This window comes from Abramis brama, assembly GCF_963993115.1.
Source record: "Abramis brama genome assembly, chromosome: 24".
NCBI lineage: Eukaryota > Metazoa > Chordata > Actinopteri > Cypriniformes > Leuciscidae > Abramis > Abramis brama.
The window spans coordinates 12,682,018-12,696,098 of NC_139986.1; the positions used below are offsets into that span (position 1 = coordinate 12,682,018).

Genomic DNA, 14,081 nt, shown 5'->3' on the forward strand with positions numbered 1-14,081 from the left:
TTTGTAGGCACCTCACTTCTCCTCTCTCTGTCTGTCTTTTATAACTGATGTATCACATCCCATCCAATTTCTCAGTATATCTACCCGTAGTCTTATGTGCTTCATTTTCAAGTAAGTTCCAAAGAGTCATGGCCAGCCATATTCATTTTTTGTCATTCTTTTCTTAAGTCTCATATACATTTTCCTTTTTCAGTTACTTGTGCGGCTACATGAATTAAATGTAAGACATTTTAGACTTTTAAAGTTTATTAAAAAATCCAGCCTTAAATTTACATTTTTTTGACTAGTTAAAGTTGTTGAGAGCTTTATCACGGACAAATACAGAAATGGCTTTGAGAGATACAGACAGAGAGCTCAATAACTAAATGCAAACTTGAATCGAAAATGTCTTTAAAATCAAATTCAGCACATTTAGCAACAAATATCTCAATTTCACCTAAAATAAACATCGATTCAGCAGTTTGTGGCTCTTATTGATAGTCCCTTATCTGCAGTGGGTTGGCACTGACAAGGCAAATTCTGCAAATGTTTTAAGCTGTTTTATGACTCTTCCCAAACCAAAAGGAAATGCTAAGTCATCTCTTTTCTTTCGGGTACTCACCGTTCAGAAGAGCTGAGGCATTAGCACAGGCTGAGCTCCAAAACGCCTGACAGCTTGAAATGTATGAACTGATGGGAACGTAACAAGACAAATGTAGCCTAAACTCATATTTATATGACATTTTCAAAGGCATTTAGAACAGGATCTTTGAACATGGAGCCCAAGGCTCAGAAATCATTAGTTGCATACTTGTTTAAGGTCGTGAAACGGTGAAAAAAACATGAGAGATTTGTGTGCCTGTCATGAATCAGCGTGAATCGATGTGTCTTCCCAACCAAAGCTTTACAATGAGACATCACTGTAGGTGACAAATAGTTTAGCACATATGAATGCAGTCATCTATGTCACTGTATGTCATACCTCCAGATTTTGATGTATCACTCTGTGACAAAATCCATGTGTGTACTGAATCGAAACAGCTGTATTTCAAACCACTGAAAATCCAGCACTGTTTAAAGCACATCATAAGTGTTTCACTGTATCCATGGTGATGCAGTTAGTACAGACAGATCTGCTCACACATGAATGTACACAGTTTCCCAATTCCGGTGTGGAAGTGTTATTTATAATAGTCAGCAGCCCTGGATATGGAAATTCATTTTCTCACCTGACGTTCCTCTTTCTATCTTATTCAATATTAATGTCATCTCACATTACCAGCCAGGTTTACCGCATCCGTTAAATAGAAGGCTTTTTTAGATGCATACACCCATAATCATGCACCTGCATATTCACAAATGGAATAAAAAACTGTGAGAAGAAAGGAAAAGAGAACAAGCAAAGAAAAAAAGAAAAAAGTTATAGAGTAAAAGTTGTCAAAATAGAACAGCTTTTAGAGGGAAAACAGGGTTGTGTAACCTAGCAAAAATCTGGGCTGGTTACTGAAAGGTTGTAGGTTCAAATCCTTTCAAGTGTTGATTCATCAACTATCACCATGGTGCCATTGCGCAAGACACTTAATAAAGCCAGCATAAAACAGAAGTAACAAGGTATTGTGGGTGCTAGAGTGTTGCTAAGGTGTTCTGAGTGGGTTTTAGCATGTTTAGCCATTTTCTGGCCTCTTCAATCATTCAAAAAAGACTATAATAGCACACCCCTCAAAGGCTTGACATTAACACCCACCAAATGCGGGTTCATTTCAGCAGTGGCGTGTAACGCAGTCACTATTGAATTTTATATATAATATTTACAGTTTTAAATTGTAGTCTTTTAAAAATGCATCTGAAATAATAAACTAAATGTCAAAAATATCGTTATTTCGATACAAATCGATACTGAAATATTGGAAATGCTTCCAATACTAATTTTCCACAGAATAGATACACAATACCAGCTGTGCTTTCTCGCTCTCTTATCTCTCCGACAGCGAATGACACACAAACCCGCCTCCCCTCACTCACTCATTTCATTTGAATATTGTTGGTGTTAAATGGCTTGAATTTCGGCATTGCGCGTATTGTCCGTTATTTTACTCATTCTGCAGATTTTGTGCTCACACCCAAAGCGAGCCCACATAAAGCTGCCTCTCAGTACTAAATTAAATATCTTTTTCACTGCTTATTGCGCTTAAACAGTAAAATACACTAAAAAAAAGCCAAAATGCCGGTGCTTGGTGAGTATTCAAGTAAACAGTCGGTTATGTTTTGAGTGAACGTAAACAGTTGAGAAAGAAAACGCATGTGTAACACTATAATGGATCCGTGCGTCGGGTCTTAAAGTGACATCAGCCTAATATACCTGCTGCCAAATTATGAGATAATATATAGCATCTAGTAACTTTGGAAAACCACTAGCCACAGTGGCTGGTGAACAAAAAAAGTTGATGTCAAGCCCTGCACCCCTCCTAAATAAAATTCAAAATAAAATAAAGCTGCACAATTCATGTCAGATACTCATTTGGAGCAGAATGAGTAACACATCAACATTTTATATTGAGGAGTAAACCCATAGTATGCGCAAAAGTAATAGTGATGTCTTGGCAAGCACCACTTAAGACAAGAATAGAAGAATAATGGTGGATGAGCAAACAAAACCGAGCCTTCACTTTTTAGATCTCAGACATACACAACAACGACATATGCTTTTGACATGACTAAAAAATAAGCCACAAGTCAGAGAGGTTGTATGAATTGATTAGATCTTCTCTTTGCACAAACTAAAAAAAAAAAAAAAAAACACACCGGCATAAAACATAAAGCTTTTATCTCCAGCAAGCTCTCATTTACTGCAGGAGTCAGATGCGGAATAAATCACAGTCTGCAATGTTATTGCGCTATACGAGATTTTGAGACACAAACCTAAAGGTGTCAAAACTAAATCTCAAGACAAAAATACCTGCACTGAGACAAAACCACAGATTTATTGTAGACTGTTCGAATAAAAACAACGCCTATACTAAAATGAGTTTTATAGGTCATGTACTATTAAACAAAAATTGCATGTGATTTATTATATAAGAGAAACATTAATTGAGGTCACCATACCTGATGTTACATTCTGAAAGGCTTGAAACGTAATTAAGATGCACCAGGCAGCACAAAAACAAATTTAGACTTCGTTATGGTATTTGGCAAATGTCAGAAAGATCTGACCCTTCTCACCCTTAATATGAGGGCTTATTGATTACTCTACCTAGGAAAGATCATTTAAAATGACCAAGCTTTTGTGGCACAAATAAAAGAGATTAAAAAACACAAAGGCAGGAAGACAGCTTGAAAGGAGACCTGTGATGACCTGTAATTTGAACCTTGTCCAGACTATTTACCTGACACCTTAGCAGGATTCAGTCTCTTTACTTGTCTTTTCCTTCCTGACTGCTAGATAAAACAAAGATCACAAGATCAAGATGTTCATGTCCATGTCCGACATAAATTAATTTCACGACAGCTTATGTTAAACAGCTATCTCAGACGGGTTCACTATCTGTCAGATGCATAATGCACACAAAAAGGGCTGAAATCACTACCTCCAATCTGATTTCTAATTTAATCACCCTTAAATATCACGTAAAAAGAAAACAAACTGCGCTTGGTCACTTGACATATTTACATTTGATGCTGATAGTTAAATATATCTCACTCTACGAGGCTAATTAAAGGGGAGGTATAATCCCCTTTTCACAAGATGTAAAATAAGTCTGATGTCCCCAGAGTGTGTATGTGAAGTTTTAGCTCAAAATACCCCACAGATATTTTTATATAGCATGTTAAAGTTGTCACTTTTTGAGGGTGAGCAAAAAACGCAGTTTTTGTGTCTGTCCCTTTAAATGCAAATGAGCCGCTGCTTCCGGCACAGAGGGCGGAGCTTCAACAGCTTGTGTCCTTTTACCTCACATAGACATGCACTGAAAATTTCAAAACCTTTTAGCCTTTTATGTTCAAACCGGAGTCAGAAAATGATGGAGAGACTCAAGAAGAAGTGACATCTCTGAATGGTTAGTTGATGAATTTATAGCTGATGTGTAGTTATCTTCTAGTCATTGATTAGCATATTCTGTCTTGATAATCTATAAATCGTGTTCCAGGGGTGGGGTTTATGTAAATTTTAGGGTTGGTGATGTCACTAACCCGGGAGGAATGTTGTGTAGTCCCTACCAGCCATTTGTTGTAGTCCTTAAAAAGCGATTTCTTTAAAAGAAAATATCTCCCTTTGCTTTGAACTTTGAGCGTCGTAACTTTTACACACAAACTAAAGTTAAAACAGTGAAATCATAATCAACCACCCCTTTAAACATTGACATAATAACATAAGATCACATTAAGCTGGCTTGATGTAGCAGAGCATTTCTGTATAAGCAAACCCCCCACTGCTCGACAGATGAGATTCATTTAATCAGAGGTACATCACGACTATTAGCTTTTCCGTCTTTGACATTAAACTCTAGGTTTAACAAGACAAAATGATCAAAAAGTCTAATATGATCTATAAAGCTTGTTATTTGGAGGAAGCATAATTCGCAGAGATGGAGTTTGTCATTTTCTTAAAGTACTTAATGTGCGCGTCCAATTTAATGACATCTTGTCTTAATAGGCTTAAGTTAGTGATCAAGTTAGAGTTGATAAAGTCTTAATACAAAGCTCGTAAGAGAGGATCTGTTTGAAGAATCTAAAGAGACTGTTTTTTACGCCATTTTAGTCATTTATAACGACTGAACTATATTACTGTATTGAAAGGAATGATTCTTTGCTAAAATCTCAGCAGGGAATATGATTAAAATATCATTTGTGAAGTGTAGGTGGAGTCCTAACAGTAAGAACATATCCAAGGCACTCTGTATCACAAAAGGAGCTCACAGCTGAAAATGACATAATCAACTCAAAATGAAAAAGGTTCTATTATACTCCCCAGGAAAGGGGCCCACATATAATTTTGGGTTTTAAGGATTTCGCTTTTGGTACAAAACATTTTTTTTAAAGGAAAAACATGTTTTTATGCAATCGTATTTTATGGAACTAAAGACTGGTGCTCAAGAATAAATCAAATGGCTGTGTCCTAAATCAATTCCAAAAAATCAAAAGAAAAAAAACAATGTAAATTGAACATTATACGTTTTTAGGGGGATATGTGCTTGAAAGTAATGTCATATTGCACAATTTTCTTCATATAAAAACAATTTATTATTTTATTAACTCTTTCATTTATATTTATTTATTTTGATTTTGGAGCGAAATATGGCTTGGACATTTTGTGAGATTCAGCCATGAAGAAAAAACATTTTAGTGAACATCACTGATGTACTTCACAAGAAATCTTTGCAACCATTACAAATAACCAAAATCTGCAAAACAACCAATAAGACCTTATTCAAAGCAGCGCCATTTTTATCGTGAATGAAAGCAAGGCTGTGAGGGATAGACATACATCTCCTCAGTGGGTTCTACTGTTATTTAATGTGTTTTTTGGATTGTTCTGCAGACGAAACGCTGCAAAAATATCTTTACGAGAAATTTCAGTAGACAAAATCACCAGGCAATATGAGCTGTGGAAACTTAAAAGTGATCTAGGAGCTTTCTACAGCGGATGCCGTTGAAAACACAGCAAGTCTATCCCTCACAGCCTCGCTTTCATACCTGTCATGGTTTTGCTCTGAATAAGGCCTATTCTTGCTGTTATTGCCATGCTGACTTTGACAACATTGAGGTTTCGTCAAGCTCAGTAGCAACAAGACAATTTCTAAGTAAGGCATTTGCAATTTCAAAGGTGGCTTGTTAGCAAGGGGACCAGTTTATCATTAAGTCCATATATAATCCTGCAGCTTGGGTGGAAGTTGCTGGGTTTGGTCACTAATGGTCTAGTCAGTGCCAGACACCTGCCAGCATCACATGACTGCTCTGGGTGGGCTAGTACGCAACAGGGGGTAAAGGCGGGATGCCTTCCCCCCTTCCCAATCTCTCTCGCCCGTCGCCCCTCCATCCAGTCAAAGTAAATCCTATTAGCATTGCTCATCTGGCCCACATAGCTGAAACGCTAAAGGATTCTGGGTAAAGAGTTGTGAGTTTCTCTCTAACCGTCTATATCTTTTGATTATTCTCTTTAAGATTTAAAAATCAATCAATTTGTCTGGTTTCATTTGTTGCTATTAAAATGCACATTACATTGAGTTTAATGGGTTTTATGAAGTTTAATGTTTAATGAATTCATATTTCAGCACTTTGAAGGAGATGTTTAAGGAGCATTTGTTGTATAATATATTAGGGGAGAATCTAAAGGTTTCATAAGTGAACTGAACTCTCCTTCAGAGCATTACTCCTTAAGAGGGATTTTATCATCTTAAATTAGGTGAGGGTGCAAGAAAATTCAACAGAGCCAATCCTGGGGATCAAGACTTAAGAAACCCTTCAGGGTGGATTTTGTCAAGTAGTCTACGCTGAACATCCTCAAGACTGGGATATCATAGCCAGGTCATAAAAAATGCATTCACTATAATGCCAAAAAGCATGCTGAAAATGTTCCAGACACTGCTCCATATGACTATATGTATTAATGCATTTGAATTAGACATTGGAAATGATCATTTTGCAGCTATCTTTATATAGTGGCTCTAAAAAAGGTATTTAGACATTTTGGGCAGCCAAGTCACAATTAAAAATGTATGAATGTTGTTGCATTAGATACAAAATAGCAAAAATGCCAAATAGCAAATAGCATTAGAATTTGTTGACACTGAATTTTAGTGGATTTATAAAATGAGATGCCCTCAAGTTCACATTGTTCTTCTAACAACTGACAACCAGATCCATTTAATCTCATTTTGAAAAAAAAAAAGAAAAAAAAATATTATTTTGTTAAATGTTGGGTTGCACTTTATTTTAAGGTGATGTGGTTACAATTACACAATTATGAACTGAGTAATATTAATTAACTACATGTACTTACTATAGGGTTAGGGTTATTTGCTTGTAAATTTGCATAACTTACTATTATTTCTATAGTAACTACAAGTGACATGTAACTCTGTCTTCTTAAAATAAAGTGTCACTAAATGTTTTGCTTGAAAAGTGTGTCTGTGCTACATTTCTTTAAAACAAAGTCCCCCTTGGTTTGATATTCGTACATTTTATGCGCCCAAATACTTTTTGGAACCACTACAAACATTATTGCATTGAGTACATTTCATACTGATGAATAGAACCACCATCCATGCTCATTATTATATTATGAAATCCTTGTTTGAAGTGACTGTTCGGTCTGGAATAAGCAGCAGTGCCAAATAAAGCTGAAGACCTTTGATCAGAGGCAAGCCAAGAAACTCACTCTGACAGCCTGAAGCCATCAACTGATAAAACCCTTGCTATGAAGCCACACAGAAGCTACAAGACTGTATAAAAGAGCCAATCCAGTACATTCTATAGGGGCGGCTTCTTCGGCATCTTAGTAGAATTACTAACGTGAAAATGTCTGAGTGTGTGCGCGGATGTGTGTCTTATCAGGATCAGGAAGAGTGGTGGCGGTCATGGAATTCCAGGAATTCCCCCTACACACACTTCACGCTCCATCAGTCCTCCCCTCATCTCTCTTTCCCTCTTATCCTCCTCATCCATCCCTAGCGCACTCTCTAATCGTTGTAATGGCTGTCCTGACGCCCGCTGCCCTTCCTTGCAACAGGGACATGGGAAGACCTGTTGTTACTATCAGCATTGCCCTTTGGGTAATTCAAGACACCTGCTATGTCAGTGCATCAAGAAATTCAAGTAGACAGGGCAGGCGCTACTTTGTGCATGGTAAACAGTGTGTTCAATATTTCAGTGTATCAAACTCACCCGAGATGCTAAAGGTGCACAGCGGTTCAAGACACCATCACAAATTAGGTTAAATGAATTGTTTACCCAGAAATATACGTTTTGACATCCTTTACTCACCCTCATGTTGTTTCAAATCTTTATGACTTTCTTTCTTCTGTGGAACACAAAGTTATACGTTTAGCAGAATGTCCAAGCTGCTCTTCTTTATGATGAAAGTAGATGGGAGCCATGGCTTCCAAGCTCCAAAAAGGACCAAAAGCTTATAAAAGTAGGCCATTTTACATGTGTGCTGTATTTAAAGTCTTGTGAAACAATAGCTTTGTCTGAGAAACAGACTGAAATTTAAATCGTTATTCACTAAAAATTTTGCTTGCAGACTTGGTTAACATTTACTTTCGTTATAAGGAAAGAGCTGTTTGGACATTCTAACGTTCCCTTTCGTACGGTCACTACGAGTTACGTCAGTGACTGACGAAATTGGGGGCTTCTAAGCGAAACCCCCAATTTCGTCAGTCACTAACGTAATGTAACCCTACTCAGGGAACGAGGGTTGCATACGTAACCGAGACGTTTTCTTTTCCGTCCCACAAAAAAAGTTATACAGACCTACAACTCGGAAGACATGAGGGTGAATAAACACTTGTGAAAAATTGAATGTGCACTTGTAGTGTAAGAATTTTTTTTAAGCTCTTGCATATAATATATAATACAATATATTATATTAATGAAATAAAAGGCCACTTAAGTGTACTTAAAGATGAATTCATCACTTTAAAAAGTTCACTTTATGTAAAAAAAGTTTTACTTTAAAGTACATTTTAAATGAATATGTTTTAATAATCTTTTGTCATACTTCAAGAAACAAACGTACTTTATTATAATTTTAACTGTAGTCTGTTATTCAATATCATATTTAAAGTTAATATATTTAAAATGTATTAAAGTGCAACATCATCATTACAAATCTTGTAATTACAAGTGTTCAAATTTATCAATAGAAATGACATTTAAGTATATTTTAGTTTACCATAAATGCTTGTCAGTACATTTGGCAGTATAAATAATGAAATTACAAATAAAAATGTACTTAAGACCTACTTACAGTAAGTGTGTCAAAAACACTAATCGTATTTAATTTAATCGTCAGCTAATTGTATTTAATTTAAATCATAATACATTCTCATTTAATCTCAATTAACATGCAATGATGAAGTGTCGAAAACAATACATTCAGTTAGCTCTTAAGTATATTCTTTAAAGGTATATTATTCACATCATCTTTTTAAAAGTATACTGAAGTGTGTTGTTTTGCACAAGGAAATGATAACAGAATTTTACATTTTGGGTGAACTTAAAAAAAACAAATCTCCTTCTGTTTGTTATTCCTGACAACGTTCAGCTCGACTGACCGAAACCGAATTTCTATCTGGGAAGGAACTCAGGCTGATAGAATCATCAGTGTCTTACAGGAAATGGGAGGAAATGTCCTATCAGACAGTGAGGGACATCTCAACTGCCCCTGTATAACCTCATTTACTGAAGCTCAGAAACTCATTTCTAAAACTGCTAAAGTAGGGCGGCATTTAAAGGAGTGCATCTCAGTCTTCAGGAAAATAACACATTGTTTTTCTTCCGTTGCGCCCGTGTGTCGGGTTTTTCCTGTTTACTGGTTTTTATGAGCATGGAAGTGCGGAGTTCATTCACTGTCCTCAAGATCTAGAGTATTTAGGCATGAGACACATTCCATACCAGGCTGTACCATTCTCTCCTGGGTCATATGGGATTGTAACTGAGACTGGAAATGGTTGAAAGACGGAGAGAAAAGAGAATGGAAATATTGGCCTTTCTTTCTGTATAGTCTCTGATAAGATTGTAAGGCTTCCTGCTTGACCCTGACTTTTTTCCAGATGTTGATTGTTTTTAATTGGAATGGGATGTTTTCCTATTCTGTAACTCTATAAGATTGCAGGAAGCCTGGTTGCTATGATGATATGCGTCCCATTGACACATGAGTGATGTTTGGCGTGGCCAGAGGTGACACCACAGGACAGTTGATACGTTGTTGTCCTGGTCTGGTTACTGTCACTCTGAGATGACCTCGATTCACGAGGACAATGAAGGATCAGCCATAATCACACCCAAAAACAAGAGATTAAAAAGGCTACTTTGAAAAATATACAAATATATCATATTTAAATCTGTTTAAACAAATATATTATAATCTACCAAGTTCTACTAAAAAGTTTGGAGTTGGTAAGTATTTTTGTAAAAAGTATCTTATGCTCATCAAGGCTGCAGTTATTTAATAAAAAATAAAGTAAAAACAGAAATATAATATTGTATACTAAATTTTGAAATTAATTTATTCCTGTGATGCAAATCAGAATTTTCAGCAGCCATTACTTCAGTCTTCAGCGTCACATGATCCTTCAGATATCATTCTAATATGATGATTTGCCACTCAAGAAGCATTTCTTATTATTATCATCAATAAGAAATATTGATAATAAGAAATTGGGAGAAATGTTATCAATGTTGAAAAAAGTTTTTGCAGAAACTTCAAAAGAACAGCATTTATTTGAGACAGAAATCTTTTGTAATATTATAAATCTCTTTACTGTCATTTTTTACCAATTTAATGCATTCTTGCTGAATAAAAGTAATTTCTTTAAAAAAATAAAATCTTACTGACCCCAAACTTTTGAACTGTAATGTAATAAGAATATATTATGTAATGCAATATATTAGAGATATCCAATCTACAAAATAAAATTAATGAATTTAAGTAATATAATATTATTACATGTAAGTAAAATTCAAAAATCAAGAAAGTTATGGATTTCATCAGACAAAAGGGCAGGGGGGGGGGGGTGGGGGGGGGGAGTATTTTTTTCCATGCAAACTAAATAAAAATAAACACGACTGTTTTTTACAGACACTTAGGTCATTTTTAAAGAATGCCATGTTTAGAGAAAAACGAACACAGATAATGACGCTGCCGTGAAGCAAGTTAACCAACGGAGGGGAAAGGGTGATGTCCTTTGCCCCCAATTAATCAAAGTTCCTCCTCCACTTTTCACGAAACACTCACTGCTTTGCAGCCTCGTATCAGGTGACCCTTCCTGAGCAAGTTGTCAGCTACATATGTCAGTGTCTTGCCACTTGACCCAAGACCCGGCTCCCTCCCTCTACCTCCCTATTGGACAAACCAGTGAGGTATTGTCCCGGAGAACAAAGCATATAGTTGGGGGTGTTCTGTTAAGGACTTTGACTAACATTCCTTTCACAGTGCTCTCTGGCGACCAACTTTTAATGACCCTGCACTTCTAAACATTTACTGTTCTTTGGGACCGGCAACACACACACACACACAAATGGAGCATCTTTATGGAGAGGACCCCTTCTAACGGCCTCAAGCTTTAAGAGAGTTGCCTCATTATTTAGAACTGAATATTAATGAATGAGCCCCAGGGTAAAGGAAACATTCACTCTGTTCTTTAGCCTTTCTACAGACGTTCCTGTAATACGTAGTCAATGCCCCGAGGTCATAGGTTGAATTCCCAGGGAGAAAACAAATAGTAGGCCTACCCATAAGATTTATACTCTCTCTTGAATCTAAATTATTTAGGATAAAAGCATCTATCAAATGAATACATTTAATACAAGTTATGTTCCTAAACCACTTGAGATTCCAAAATGGACTTTTGCATGCCAACAAAATGAAACAAAGAAAGAAGAGGATGCTGAAATGAAGATGTTTGACTGATAGCAAAATGGCTGAAGTGATAAGCATATCCGATATATATGTTGATTAAATGAATGGTGGAGAATGAATGCTTGCTTCCTTTAGTAATTTATCCAAACAATACATTAAGTAAGTTTGTCATTAAGGGACCATTTATCTCTAGATCTATCACAATCTATGAGCAGGTGCAGCCATGTGAGTTACTAAGGCAAATGTTCCAGAGGAAGGGTGAGAAAAGCTCTGATGTCTCTTACCTTATAAGAATATGATGGAAAACGATCAAATACGCCTGTAGAATAACATGTTTATCTGCGTTATATCCTCAGAATCCTCCTGACTATGAAACACACAATGATCTTTCACGGGTGGTGATACCGTAAAGCTTCCCTAACTCTCCTTCAGCGGCAGCTCACAATAAATAAAGGCTGATACCCCCAGTGTGTGTGTGAGTGTGTGTGACGAGAGAGAGAGAGAGAGAGAGAGAGAGAGAGAGAGAGAGAGAGAGAGAGAGAGAGAGACTATGACTAGCAAGCCGTTACTCTGACTAGGGTTAGGGATCGATTGTTGTTCAGTTCTATTTAGAAATTAACGGAACAAATTGATTCTCGTGACGTTCGGGTCCATTTTTTCTCTGATGCGGACAGAAAACCGAACTAAAATAGTCTGACAGTGTTTCCTACACTTCTGTTCAGCACAGCACAGCGCCACTAGTGTAGTCCGAATAGTGTTTTGAAAAAAGTAATAGTCCAATTCGAATGATTCGGAACGAATACCTCTTGAGCCGGTTCTTTTCAGTAAAGCAATTACATTTATGAATCCGTCGGAGAATTGAATTCTATAACCTAGCCTACTTAAAAGGATAGTTTACCCCCCAAAAAATAAAATGTTGGCATCATTTACTCACCCTCATGTTGTTCCAAACCTATATAAGTTTCTCTCTTCTGTTTAAATTAAAAGAAGATATTTTAAAGAATGTCAATAACCAGACAGTTGACGGTATAGCCTATTAATTTCTAGTTATAGTCAACTGTAGAAGCCTACCAACATTCTTGAAAATAGCCTATCTTCTTTTTTGTTCAACAGAAGAAAGAAACAACTTGAGGGTAGCCTAAGTGATGACAACATTTTTGGGTGAACTATCCCTTTAAGGCTTGTGAAATTTGTGAGAAACTTTTGGTTAAGCTTGTAGGCTACACATTTTGAGTTTTGTTATTATAAAATGAAATTGTATTATTTTAGTATGTTTAGTATTTTATTTAAATAATCGTTAGGGCCTATTTTAAAGAATTGCATTAAAATAAAAAGTTATTTAAAAAAATATATATATAGCCTTAACTAACTAAATAATAGCCTACCGTTCGTTTTATGTTGAAATTTTAAATCATTCATTCCATCATTAGAGACTGCTGATGTCATAAATGCCATAAGATTTCCATTTCCTTTCCCCCCACATATTTCTACCTTCAAAATACGAAAGAATCGTTCATGGAACTGTTAGGGAACCAGAATCGATTCCGTATGATTCTCATCCCTATGACTCTATAGAAATCACATCAGTTAACCAACCAAGAACACTAACAGCATCTTTCATGGGAGTGTAATGCCGAATGTCCAGAAATCATCATCGTCATCAAAAAAATAAAAATAAATAAATGCAATATTCACAATTGATTTTAAGAGCTTTCATTCATCTTAGAGGTTCCAAAATCGAGTACCAATGCGTAACGTTGTCATAATGTACGCAAAGAAAATACATGCAATGACAGCAGTAAATAACGAATAAGGAGTTAATGCTACCTATATGGAGACTAGACCGAAACCTCCTCCTTCCAGCCGAACCGGCTCATCAAAGCCTCCGCGTCACCGGTCCAAGTGAAACGCGCAACGCGCACATGCTTCCCGCACGGTATCAGACTGTCACATGAGCGGAGCGGTCAGCCCCTCTCCTGCCTCCATCCAGCAGATATCTGAATCCAGTCCAACACCGCCCACTTCCCCAAAAACATAGGATAGCTTGCTTAGATCATAGACTGGTCATCAGAAACCAAGCAGCAGGTGAAGGTTGAGTGATCTCAGACTAATGATGGTGCGCGTGTCGGTCACCCCGGCTCTAAAACTGTTCCGTAGACTGTATACGGCCACAGAATAACAATGAGCACATATTGCTGCACCAGCAAGCGGGCATTTGGGAAACTGGGCTGAGAGGGTTATATTCTTTCTCCAGTGGTTGAACTTGAATTAGGCTAACCCGCTATAGGATGACAGGTCCGCCCTGAGGACCACACCAACTTAAGTACAAATCAGGGAATAGAAATAGGAACAGAATAGATATGTATTAGAAATTAGTAAGAGAAACGTATAAATAGGAAAAGAAAATTCAAATAGGTGAACAACCAGACAGCAACAGTGTTGGGCCAGATCCGGTCCACATCTGGTAGGCTACATGTAGCCTAGATTCCATGCTCCAGATGTGGCCCGGATCTAGGCCGACACT

The 14,081-nt window shown here is 36.8% G+C and overlaps 1 protein-coding gene across 2 annotated transcripts in view; it reads right to left on the reverse strand.

Annotated features, from left to right (window-relative positions):
• tmem108 (transmembrane protein 108) overlaps positions 1-13,526 on the reverse strand; it is a 60,397-nt gene extending 46,871 nt beyond the window's left edge. Inside the window, exon 1 of one of the 2 annotated variants that reach the window (XM_084103262.1) lies at positions 13,385-13,526. The gene's annotated coding sequence lies outside the window, so the exon portion shown is untranslated. Of the gene's footprint in view, positions 1-11,841; positions 12,024-13,384 lie in introns of those variants that run through there. The other variant, XM_084103261.1, reaches the window with a different exon arrangement.
• Between the last annotated feature and the right edge of the window lie 555 nt (positions 13,527-14,081).